General features: G+C 36.6%; 1 pseudogene; it reads left to right on the forward strand.

Annotated features, from left to right (window-relative positions):
- The first annotated feature begins 6364 nt into the window (after positions 1-6364).
- Positions 6365-6847, forward strand: LOC109379480 (40S ribosomal protein S13 pseudogene; annotated as a pseudogene).
- The last annotated feature ends 4276 nt before the right edge of the window (positions 6848-11123 follow it).

Below are 11123 nucleotides of genomic sequence, written 5' to 3' on the forward strand. Positions count from 1 at the left end.
GCAGCCTACACCGTTGCCAGCGACTCAAGGCAGCCCAGCTCCAGGTTGAGCTGTTGTTCAGCATCTTAGCTGTGGAGGGCAGTGTCACTGGCCCTCATATGTGGGATCCGAACCGGGGCCCTCTGGCGTCCCAAGCCAGTTCTTAAGCATCGCGCCACTCGGCCGGCCCTGAAAGACTAAGATTTTATGTTACGATTATGTAACACCTTGCCTCCCTGACATCACCTACCACATCAACAGTCTCCAGTACAATAACAGTGGATTACTATTGAAAGAGCTGCAAGGTGCAGACTCTACTTAAGGAGGACTTCTTAAGGAAGCCCAAAGAAGATAGCACAGATGAACACAAGGACACCAGAGGAATTTGAAACTCCTGGCACCTAAAGCTACAGCACACATTAAACACAGCCCAAGTCCAAGCTAGATTAACTTAAAATCTCCCACTAAAGGCCTTTTACCGAAGTTCTTATTATTTAATACATCATATCCAGCTTTCAACAAAAAATTACATGATAGGCTAAGCAAAAAAGCAAGCGAAAAAAAAAAAAAAAACAGTCTGAAGAGACAAAGCCAGAATCAGAACCAGACTCAGATATGACACAGATTGTGGAATTATCAGAGAATTAAAAGTAGCTATAATTAATATTTTAAGGGCTCCAATGGTAAACGTAAACAACGTGAAAAAACAGGTGGGTAAGGTGAGCAAAGAGATGGAAGCTCTAAGAAAGAATGAAAAACAAATACTACAAATCGAAAGTACTGAATAGAAATGAAGAATGCCTTTGATAGGCTTATCTCTAGACTGGACATGGCTGAGGGCAGCATGAGTGAGATTCAAGATATGCCAATAGAAACTTCCCAGATTGAAACACAAAGAGAATAAAGAATGATAAAACAGAGCACCCAAAAGCTGTAGGACAATTTTTAAAAGTATAACATAAGAATAACTGGAATATCAGAAGGAGAAGAAAGAAAGAATAGAGCAAAAGTAATAATGTACTGAAATAACAGTGGCCAAGAATTTAGCAAAATTTAATGACTGAACTGCCTATTCAAAAACCTCAGCAACACCAAGCAGGATAAATTCCAAAAAAACTCTACACCAGATATATCATATTCATACTGAAGAAAATCAAAGATAAAAAGGAAAACAATAAAAAAAACCTTATCTATGAGAATAATGATAAGCGTTAAAAGAGTTATAGCAGACTTCTGATCAATGCCATGTAAGCAAAAGAGAATGTAGGGAAATATTTAAAGTGTTGAAAGAAAAACACCAACCTGGCATTATGTGTCCAACAAAAATTTCCTTCAAAAGTGATGGAGAAATAAAGACTCTCAGATAAACAAAATCTGAGGAGAATTTATTGCCAGAACTGTGCTGTAAGAAATGTTAAGAGAAATTCTTATACTGGTCAGAAAGTCAGATGTACATAAAATAAGGAAGAGTACAGGAGTTGGAATAAATGAAAGTAAAATCTTTTAATTTTTCTTATTCTTAGTTGATCTAAAATATTATAACCCCTTGTTTGAACTAATAATAGTGACAATGTATTGAGTGATTGCAGTATATGGATAAGTGAAATGAATGATAGCAATATCATAAGAGACAAGAGGGGAGAATTGAGAATACTCTGTTATAAGGTATCTGCCTAAACACGAAGTAGTATAATGTTATTTGAGATAGACTTAGATAAGTTGTAAATATGTATTGCAAACTCTAAGAAAAAACTTTTAAGAAGTATAATTGATATGCTAAGAGAGGAGATAAATGTACCATATAAAATGCACAATCGAAATCAGGGAAGGCAGAAAAGGAAGGGAAGAAAAAAAGAAACAACAAACAAGTGCAAGAAACAGAAGTCAATCTAACTTTATCAATAATTACTTTAAATGTGAATACTGGCCTAAATAAAAATTTAAAAACAGAGATTGTCCAAATAGATAAGAAACAACACAATACTGTAGACTGTCTACAAGAAACCCACTCTTAGTATAAAAACTGAGGTAGATTTAAAAGTACAGTGACAAAGAAATATGTATCATGATAACACTAATAAAAAACAAAGCTGGAGTAGCTATATTAATTTCAGACAAAACAGTCCTCATAATAACAGCAAAAAATACATCAGGGATCAAGAGGACATTACTTAGCGATAAAGACGTTAATTCTCCAAGAAGACATAACAATTCTTAGAATCTATGTACCTAACATGTGTCAAAATACATGAGGCAAAATTGATAGAAAAACAAGGAGAAATAAATGAATCCACTATTATAGTCAGAGGATTCAACATCACTTTTTCACTAATTGGTAGATCAAGCGACCAGAAAATAAGTCAGGATATAGTTTACCTCACTAGCATTATAATCATCTTGATCAAATAGTAGTACTTGAGCCCAAAACATGAGAATACATATTCTTCTCAAGCTCACATGGAACATTCACCAAGACAGACCACTTTCAGGGCCATAAAACATACCTCCCTAAATTTAAAAGAATAAAAATAATACAAACTATGTTCTCAGAGTACAATTAAATTAAACTAGAAATCAAAGCAGAAAAATAGCCAGAAAATCCACAAAAACCAATAGTGAAAGAACTCACTTCTACATAACTTATGGATGAAAGAGGAAGTCTGGAGATAAATTAAAACGTGTTTTGATCTAAATGAAAATAAAAATACAACTTGAAAATCCGTGGGATGCAGCAAAAGCAGTGCTTAGAGGAAAATTTATGGCACTGAATGCACATATTCAAAAAGAAAAAAGATCTAAAATCAATCAATTAAGCTTCCACCTTAGGAAACTAGAGAATGAAGAGAGTAATTTAAGCCTAAAGCAAGCATCAGAAATAAGTCAGTGCAGAAACCAAGAAAAGAGAAAACAGGGATAAAGAAAATCAATGAAACAAAATCCAGTTTTTTTAAAAGACTAATAAAATTAATAAAACTCTAGCCAGGTTAAGTAAGAAAAAGGGAGACAAGATACATTACCAATGTCAGAAGTGAAAGGGGGCTTATCACTACTAATTCCATGGCATTAAAAGGTTAATTAAAGAATGCTATGAACAACTCTATGCCAACAAATTTGATAACTTAGATAAAATAGACCAATTCCTTGAAGACACAAAGTAATAAAACCCCACACAAGGAGAAATAGATAATCTGGATAGTCTAATATTTACTAAAAAAATTGTTAATAACCTTCTATAAAAGAATGCACTATGCCCAGATGGTTTCACTGGTGAATCCCACCAGACATTTAAAGAAGAAATTACACCAATTCTCTACAATCTTTTCAGAAAATACAGGCAGAGGGAAGACTCCTAACTCATTCTATGAGGCCAGCATTACCCTAACACCAAAACTGATAAAGACATGCTATTGTGATTTATAATAAGAATATATATTTGGTCTTTGTTCCCAGTTTCTGGAACAAGGCTCCTAAATCCCTTGGAATTTCCCAAATGATGGAGAGAGACAAAGGTGTCTTCTGTTATGCTAATGGTAGCTTTTGGACCACACCTAAACATGGAGGCTGGTTGCCAGGAGAAGCAACCATGTGATTACAGCCTTGGAACTTTCAGTCCCACCCCTCAACCTCTGCAGAGGGGAGAGGGGCTGGAGATTAAGTTCAATCCCCAATGGCCAATAATTTAATCAATCATGCCTATGTAAGGAAGCCTCCATACAAAAAAAAAAAAAGGATGTGGAAATTTGGGGAGAATAGAGCATTCAGAGAAGGCATGGAAGCTCTAAACCCTTTCCCCATACCTTGTCCTATGCATCTCTGCCACATGGCTGTTTCTGAGTTATATCTTTTAATAACACGCTGGTAACCTAGTAAGTAAGATGTTTCTCTGAGTTCTCCGACCCATTCTAGCAAATTAATGGAACCCAAGAAAGGGGGGTGGGAAGAAGGGGTCATTGGAATTTCTGATCTATAGCAGTCAGTCAGAAGCACAGGTAATCACCTTAACTTCCCATTGACTCTAAAGGGGGTAGGGGGGCAATCTTATAGGACTGAGCCCTTAACCTGTGGGAACTGATGCTATCTCCAGGTAGATAGTGTCAGAATTGAATTGAATTTTAGGACACCCAGTTGGTGTGAGAGAATTACTTGATAGTGTGGAAAAATCCACACACATTGGAGTTGGGAGCAGAATTTAAGACATTACAAGAAAGAAAAAGTATAGATCAGTATCACTCATGAATCTACATGTAAAAATTCTCAACAAGATACTAGCAAATCAAATTCAACAATGCATAAAAATAATAGCCCAAAACCAAATGGGATTTGTTTCAGGTATGCAAGGCTGGTTCAACATTCAAGAATCAGTCAATGTAATCCTGACATCCACAGGCTAAAGAAGAAAACTCATACAATATTAATAGACACAGGAAAAGCATTTGACAAAATCCAACACCCATTCATGATAAAAACTCTTCACAAACTAGAAATAAAGGGTAATTTCCTCAACTTGATAAAGCACATCTGCAAAAAAAAAAAACAAAAAACCTACAGTTAGCATCAAACTCACTGGTGAGAAACAAGATGCTGTCCCACTAAGATCACAAACATCAAGGATGACAGCTCTCACCATTCTACTCAATATTGTACTGTAAGTCCTAGCTAGTGTAATAAGATAAGGGAAGGAAATAAAAGATATACAGGTTTGGTAGGAAGATATTACACTTCCTTTATTCATAGACAACATGATTTCCAGTGTAGAAAATACCAAGGAATTGACACCAAAAAAAAACCCAAATAAAAACAAAACTCTCCTATAATAAATGATTATAGCAAGGTTGCTATACAAGCAATGCAAGGTAAATGTAAAAAAACTCAATTGCTTTTCTATGTAACAGCAATAAACAAACGGAATCTGAAATTTTTTTAACTTACAATAGCACCAAAAATATGAAATAATTCAGTATAAAGCTAACAAAATATGTACAAGTTTTATATGCAGAAAAACATAAAACTCTGATAAAAGAAATCAAAGAATATCTAAATTAATGGACAGATATTCTGTGCTCGTGGATTGGGATTTCAATTCTTCCTGATCTTGATCTATAGCATCAACACAATCCCAGTCAAATTCCCAGTCTGATATTTTTTTTAGATGTTGACAAACTGAATCTAAGATCTATGTGGAAAAGCCAAAGACCTGAAAGAGCCAACACAATGCTGAAGAATCACAGCAGAGGATTCACTATAAAGCTACAATAATCAAGACAGTATGGTATTGACAAAGGAACAGATACATAGATCACTGGAACACAACAGAGAGCATAGAAATTGACCCAAACAAATACAGTTGACTGGTCTTTGAGAAAGGAGCAAACATAATTCAATGGAGAAAGTATAATCTTTTCAACAAATAGCACTGGAACAGTTTGACATCCAGAAACAAAAATGATGATGTTAAAAATGAATCCAGACACAAAGACCTATTATCTTTCACAAAAATTAATTCGAAATGGATAATAGACCTAAATATAAAACTCAAAACTATAAACCTTCTAGAAGAAAACGTAAGAAAACTTCTTTATGATCTGAGGTTTGGCAGTGAATTTTCACATTGAATACCAAAAGCACAGTTCATGAAAGAAAAGTTGAACTTCATTAAAATTTTAAATTTCTGCTCTATGAAAGACACTGTTAAGAGAATCAATACACCAGCCACAGACTGGGAGAAAATATTTGCAAAACACTTATCTGATAAAAGACTGGCATCCAAAATGTATAAAAATGCTTAAAACTCAACAATAAGAAAACAAATAATTCAGTTTTAAAATGGGCAAAAGATCTGAATGGACACCTCACCAAAGAAGATATGCCAGCTGCAAATACACATATGAAAAAAATGTTCCACATTATATTTCATCAGGGAACTACACATTAAAACAACACTGAGATGCCAATAAAAATCTATAAGAATGACTAATTTTTTTTTTTAACTGCAAATACCAAATGCTGGCAAAGATAAAAAGCAACAGGAGCTCTCATTCATTGTTGACGGGAATGCAAAATGGTACAGCCACTTTAGAAGCAAGTTTGGCAGTTTCTCACAAAGCTAAACACAGTTTTACCATTACAATCCAGCAATCAAGCTCCTAGATATTTTCAAACTAATTTGAAACCAAAACCTGTATCCAAATGTTCATAACAGCTTTATTCATAAGCCACCCAAACTGGAAGCAACCAAGATATCCTCATCAGGTCAATGGATAAATTGTGGCATACCTATAAAATGGAAAATCATTCAACAATAAAAAGACATGCACTCTCAAGACACAAACAGACATGAACCATCCTTGGGTGCATATTGCTAAGTGTAAGAAGCCAGTCTGGGCCTGACCACCGCCATCATGGGTCGCATGCATGCTCCCGGGAAGGGCCTGTCCCAGTCGGCTCTGCCGTACCGCCGCAGCGTCCCCACCTGGCTGAAGCTGACATCTGATGATGTGAAGGAGCAGATCTACAAACTGGCTAAGAAGGGGCTGACCCCCTCACAAATCCGTGTGATCCTGAGAGACTCACATGGTGTTGCACAAGTACGTTTTGTGACAAGCAATAAAATCCTGAGAATTCTTAAGTCCAAAGGACTTGCGCCTGATCTTCCTGAGGATCTCTACCATTTAATTAAGAAAGCTGTTGCCGTTCGGAAAACATCTTGAGAGAAACAGAAAGGATAAGGATGCTAAATTCCATCTGATTCTGATCGAGAGCCGTATTCACCGGTTGGCTCGATATTATAAGACCAAACGAGTCCTCCCCGCCAATTGGAAATACGAGTCATCCACAGCCTCTGCCCTGGTTGCATAAATTTGTCTATGTACTCAAGCAATAAAATCATTGTTTAACTAGAAAAAAAAAAAAAAAAGAAGAAGAAGCCAGTCTGAAAAGGCTACATATTATGGTTCAAATTATATGACGTTGTGGAAAAGGCAAATCTATACGAGACAGTAAAAAGACCAGCGGTCGCCAGGAGTTCAGGAGAAGAGGAGAGGGCTAAGTAGGAGAAGCATTGTTTAGGGCTGTGAATCTATTCCATATAGTACTGTAATGGTGGATACATAACACTGTGCATTTGTCAAATTTTACAGCACAAATTGTGAAGGTCAGACGATCACAAGGATGGAATACAGGCCATGACAAAAGAATCTAACTGTGCTACAAATGCATGAAACAATATCACTGATGGAGGTGGCAAGAGAAGGTGCTGACTCAAGTAACCTTGGAAATGAGTGGAGTTTTTTTAAGAATAAAGGCAAAAAGCAACTGTATATATAAGCACTGAACGCTTGTTGACAAAGTTGTTTCCCACAGGGATTCAAGTTAATAATTCTGATACTGCTATCCATATGTAGGGATTGAACAATTAAGTAAATGGATGGCAAGTGGTAGGAGTCAGGTTGCTCACTGCTGGAGAAGGCGTTTACACATAAGCAAAAGAAGAAAGCTACAATATAATGATCCATGCGGTAATGGATTAGAGTTGCGGACATCAAAATGAACTCATGTTTAGCTTAATATACATATAGATGGTTACATTTTAAAATATTTCTAGATATGTGCCTATATCGTGTATATGGATTAGTATACACACATATACTTGTGCTTCCTTGATCTGCCAACTGACAGAGCCTAGAGTCAACACCACCACAGAAGCAATGAGCACCCCTACCATCCAAATCTTGGTTTCCAATACCATTCTCCAATAAAAGGAAACAGACATCCTTGGAGAAAAGCTCAATTCTACGAATGAGGCAGGAAATATGTAAGATAAGCCTGGAGCATCTTGTAGGGTCAAAAAGTAAGAAAGTGCTCAAAAATAAATAAATAAATAAATAAACAAATAAATATTTCCCCCCCCCCGATGCTGAGGGTATGTCAAAGGAACATAGGGAGCCAACTGAAAGAGCTCCCAATGTCCAAAGCTGGAACAATTGGAGCGACAAAGTAAATAAAATAGTGTGGGATGATAACCCAAAATCCTCTATGCAAAAGAATTTCAAATAATTTATATATACAACCCCCTCAAGCAGGAAGAGCATAGTTCTCCATCCCTTAAGTGTAGGCTTCACATAGTGACTGCCTTCCAAAAATACAGTATGGAAGGGGTGGGGAGTAACTTTACAGCAGAGAAACCAGACAGATATTATTTCAACCAGGGGATCAAGGTCGACATCAACAATGATAAATCATGTTGAGAGTATATACCCTTGATATGATGTGATGGGATAACAATGGCACTTTACCTCTCTGGTGGTCTTTCCAGAAACCCATAACCTTAGTCTGATCATGAAGAAAAAAATCAGACAAATTCTAATTGTGGGGCATTCGCCAATATACTTGGCCAGTCCTCCTCAAAACTGTCAAGATCATTCAAAACCAGAGAGGTCTGAAACCCTCTCACCGACATGTGGAGCCTAAGGAGACTTGACAACTAAACCTGTGGTTCTATCCTGGATGAGATCCTAGAACAGAAAAAGGACATTATGTTAAAAATAAGAAAATATGAATAAAGTGTAGCCTGTAGTTAATTACAATGCATCAATATTGGTTCCTTTATTGTAATAAATGTAACATACTCACATGTTAATAAAGTGAAATGTCTGTGGCCTGAAGTAGGCTTGGTATTAAATCCTGAAACCACCCTGCCTCTTCCCTGTGACAGAATCTATCCTTATTCAGTGGTAGCCTGAGTTTTGATTGAGCACGAAAAAGTATAAAAGCCAAATAGTAGTGAACCCAGCTGAGAAACTTTTGTCACTTTGTTGAGGAGCTAAAATGCTAATAGGCCCTTATTGAATATTTCTTGAATGGATAAACTTATGAATTTAGACGGCATTGCTTAGAAGCCATTGTAATGTTTCACTGATGTGTAACTTGTATAAATCTCTAGAATAATAGCATTTTCAAGCTGCAGGAAGGCCTTAAAGAAATCTTGTCGCCTAACCTTTTATTTTTTAAATGAGAAAACCTGCTCAAAGAGGTCAATTAACTGGCCTAAGGTCACACACAACTGGTTGATCCTTAAACCAGAACTCTTTTTATTATTACTAGCTTCCTACTGAAATATATTATGTAGTGGTATATAATAAGATGTACTAAAGATTAGTACACATTTGTTGGTGTACACCCCTAGTTAATCCCTAGGTTCCATCATGTCTCTCAAGGCATTTTTTATAACTAGTCTCTCTCTCTCTCTCTCTCTCTCTCTCTTTGTCTTTGCCATTTCCCCTTTGCACTTTGTATGAATATATTTCTGTATTTGTGTTTTTCCTCTTCCTTCCTATTTATCCTTAGTTAATTTGATGTCACTAAAGATTTAAAGAGTTCATCTTGCTGACCATTACACCCCATCCCCAAGAAGGCATCATAAACTTCCCTATGGCTTAATAAGAACACCCGTGTGATTTCCAAGTCAAATCAGCAAACTTAGATGTGATTCTTTTTTTCAAATCAGAAACTCTTTTGGATCAATGCTTAATTGGCAACATAACTAATTCAATTAACAATCAATTTAATCAATATGAAGAAATCCAACACTGATGTTAACCTGGCACACATCCGAGTTTCAGACACAGTGCTTCCCCTATATAAGTGTGTTGCCGTTGCCTCAAACCTGAATTATGTGGTTTATTACTAACTCAGTCCTCATCCAGGAATTTATTCTTGATCATGCCTCATGCTTTCCAATGTGTATGTGAACTGTCCTCTCATCTGCCCTCTAGATGAAAACGAATGCCTCACGAAATCATCCCTTATACTTTCGCATGTTCAGCAGAACCATGACAGGATACACCACCAGTCCCATCAGACCCCAACAAACAGCTACCTACTCAGCACTTCAAGTTCTTGGTCCTAGTTCCCATAGTAGAAATAGTTTTAAATGGTTCCAAAATTCTGTCATGACCAAAATTTTTTCTTTACTAGCTTTGCCTAGTAAAAAAAGTTCCTTGCCTTAGCATTCAAAGGTCATTCTTAAAAAGCAAGGCAACACATGTCATTGTCAGTCAGGAACCTCTGGGCTGTAATGAGCTTATCAACACTGGTCACAGGACAGCTGAGTAGGAATGAAGGCTTTGTTGTCTGAAATACAAAGCAACACCAGAGTTGGTCCTGGATAGCCAAGGATCAGCAAAAGGGTCCTATGGAAACCCAATCAGCATTCCAAATAATCAGTTTATAGGCCTGTAGATAAAATATGCAGTATGAAGACAGTGAATTGCTTTGTTAATAGTCCATGCTCAATTAATATTAGCTAGAGTGAATTGAAAGATATTTTTCATGACTTCAAAGAGTTTCCTATCACACTAGAAGTATATACACAGGGGTTGGATAGTCATGTTGAGGAGTCAGTAGAGAAACTGGGGGTGAGAATGGTCTAATGTAAGTAATGACCCATTAGCGGCCCAGGAAATTAATGTAGCGATCATGGGCAGTATTGTTTAATGGAACAGAATAGGAATTTTCAAAGTGCATTATGCACAGCAAGGATAAAAACTGTTTTGTGAAACTTGTTTCAGTTGTCCATGTGTACACAGGTGCCTAGGTGTAACATGGGAACTGTGGTAAGAAAAGTAACACATTGCTTTGGATGACTTTCAGAAACCATTGTTCCATTTATTCATCTTGCCTCTCCACCTGGTCCATGGTAGGTATTCAACAACTGTCACATGTAACATCAAGTAGAAAGGAAAGAATCTTGGAATCTCAATAACTCTGCAAGGTAGGTATTCTGCCGCTGGTTTTATAGAAGATAATATTAAATTACTTGCCTATGTTAAATGACTTACTCAAGGTCACACAGCTGATAAGCTTGTGCATCCAATACTTGAACCCAGTCAGAACAGGGTTCTACAAGTTCAGACATGGGCAGTACTCCATAGCTTGATGGTGAAACAGCAAAACTTAAAAGTAGAAATTCATCAAAAAGTTTTAGCTAACTAAAAATCAATGCATTAGGCTCTGCTAGGATGGCAATAATTTTAACTTGTAAATTCCCACTATGAAAATAAATAAATCTCTGAATCACATAATCTACAGTGACAGTGCCCGAATGCCGTTCCACAGATTGGCTACATTACAATCACTGGAGGAGCTTT

Source organism: Hipposideros armiger, unplaced genomic scaffold (genome assembly GCF_001890085.2).
Source record: "Hipposideros armiger isolate ML-2016 unplaced genomic scaffold, ASM189008v1 scaffold_2, whole genome shotgun sequence".
Taxonomy (NCBI): domain Eukaryota; kingdom Metazoa; phylum Chordata; class Mammalia; order Chiroptera; family Hipposideridae; genus Hipposideros; species Hipposideros armiger.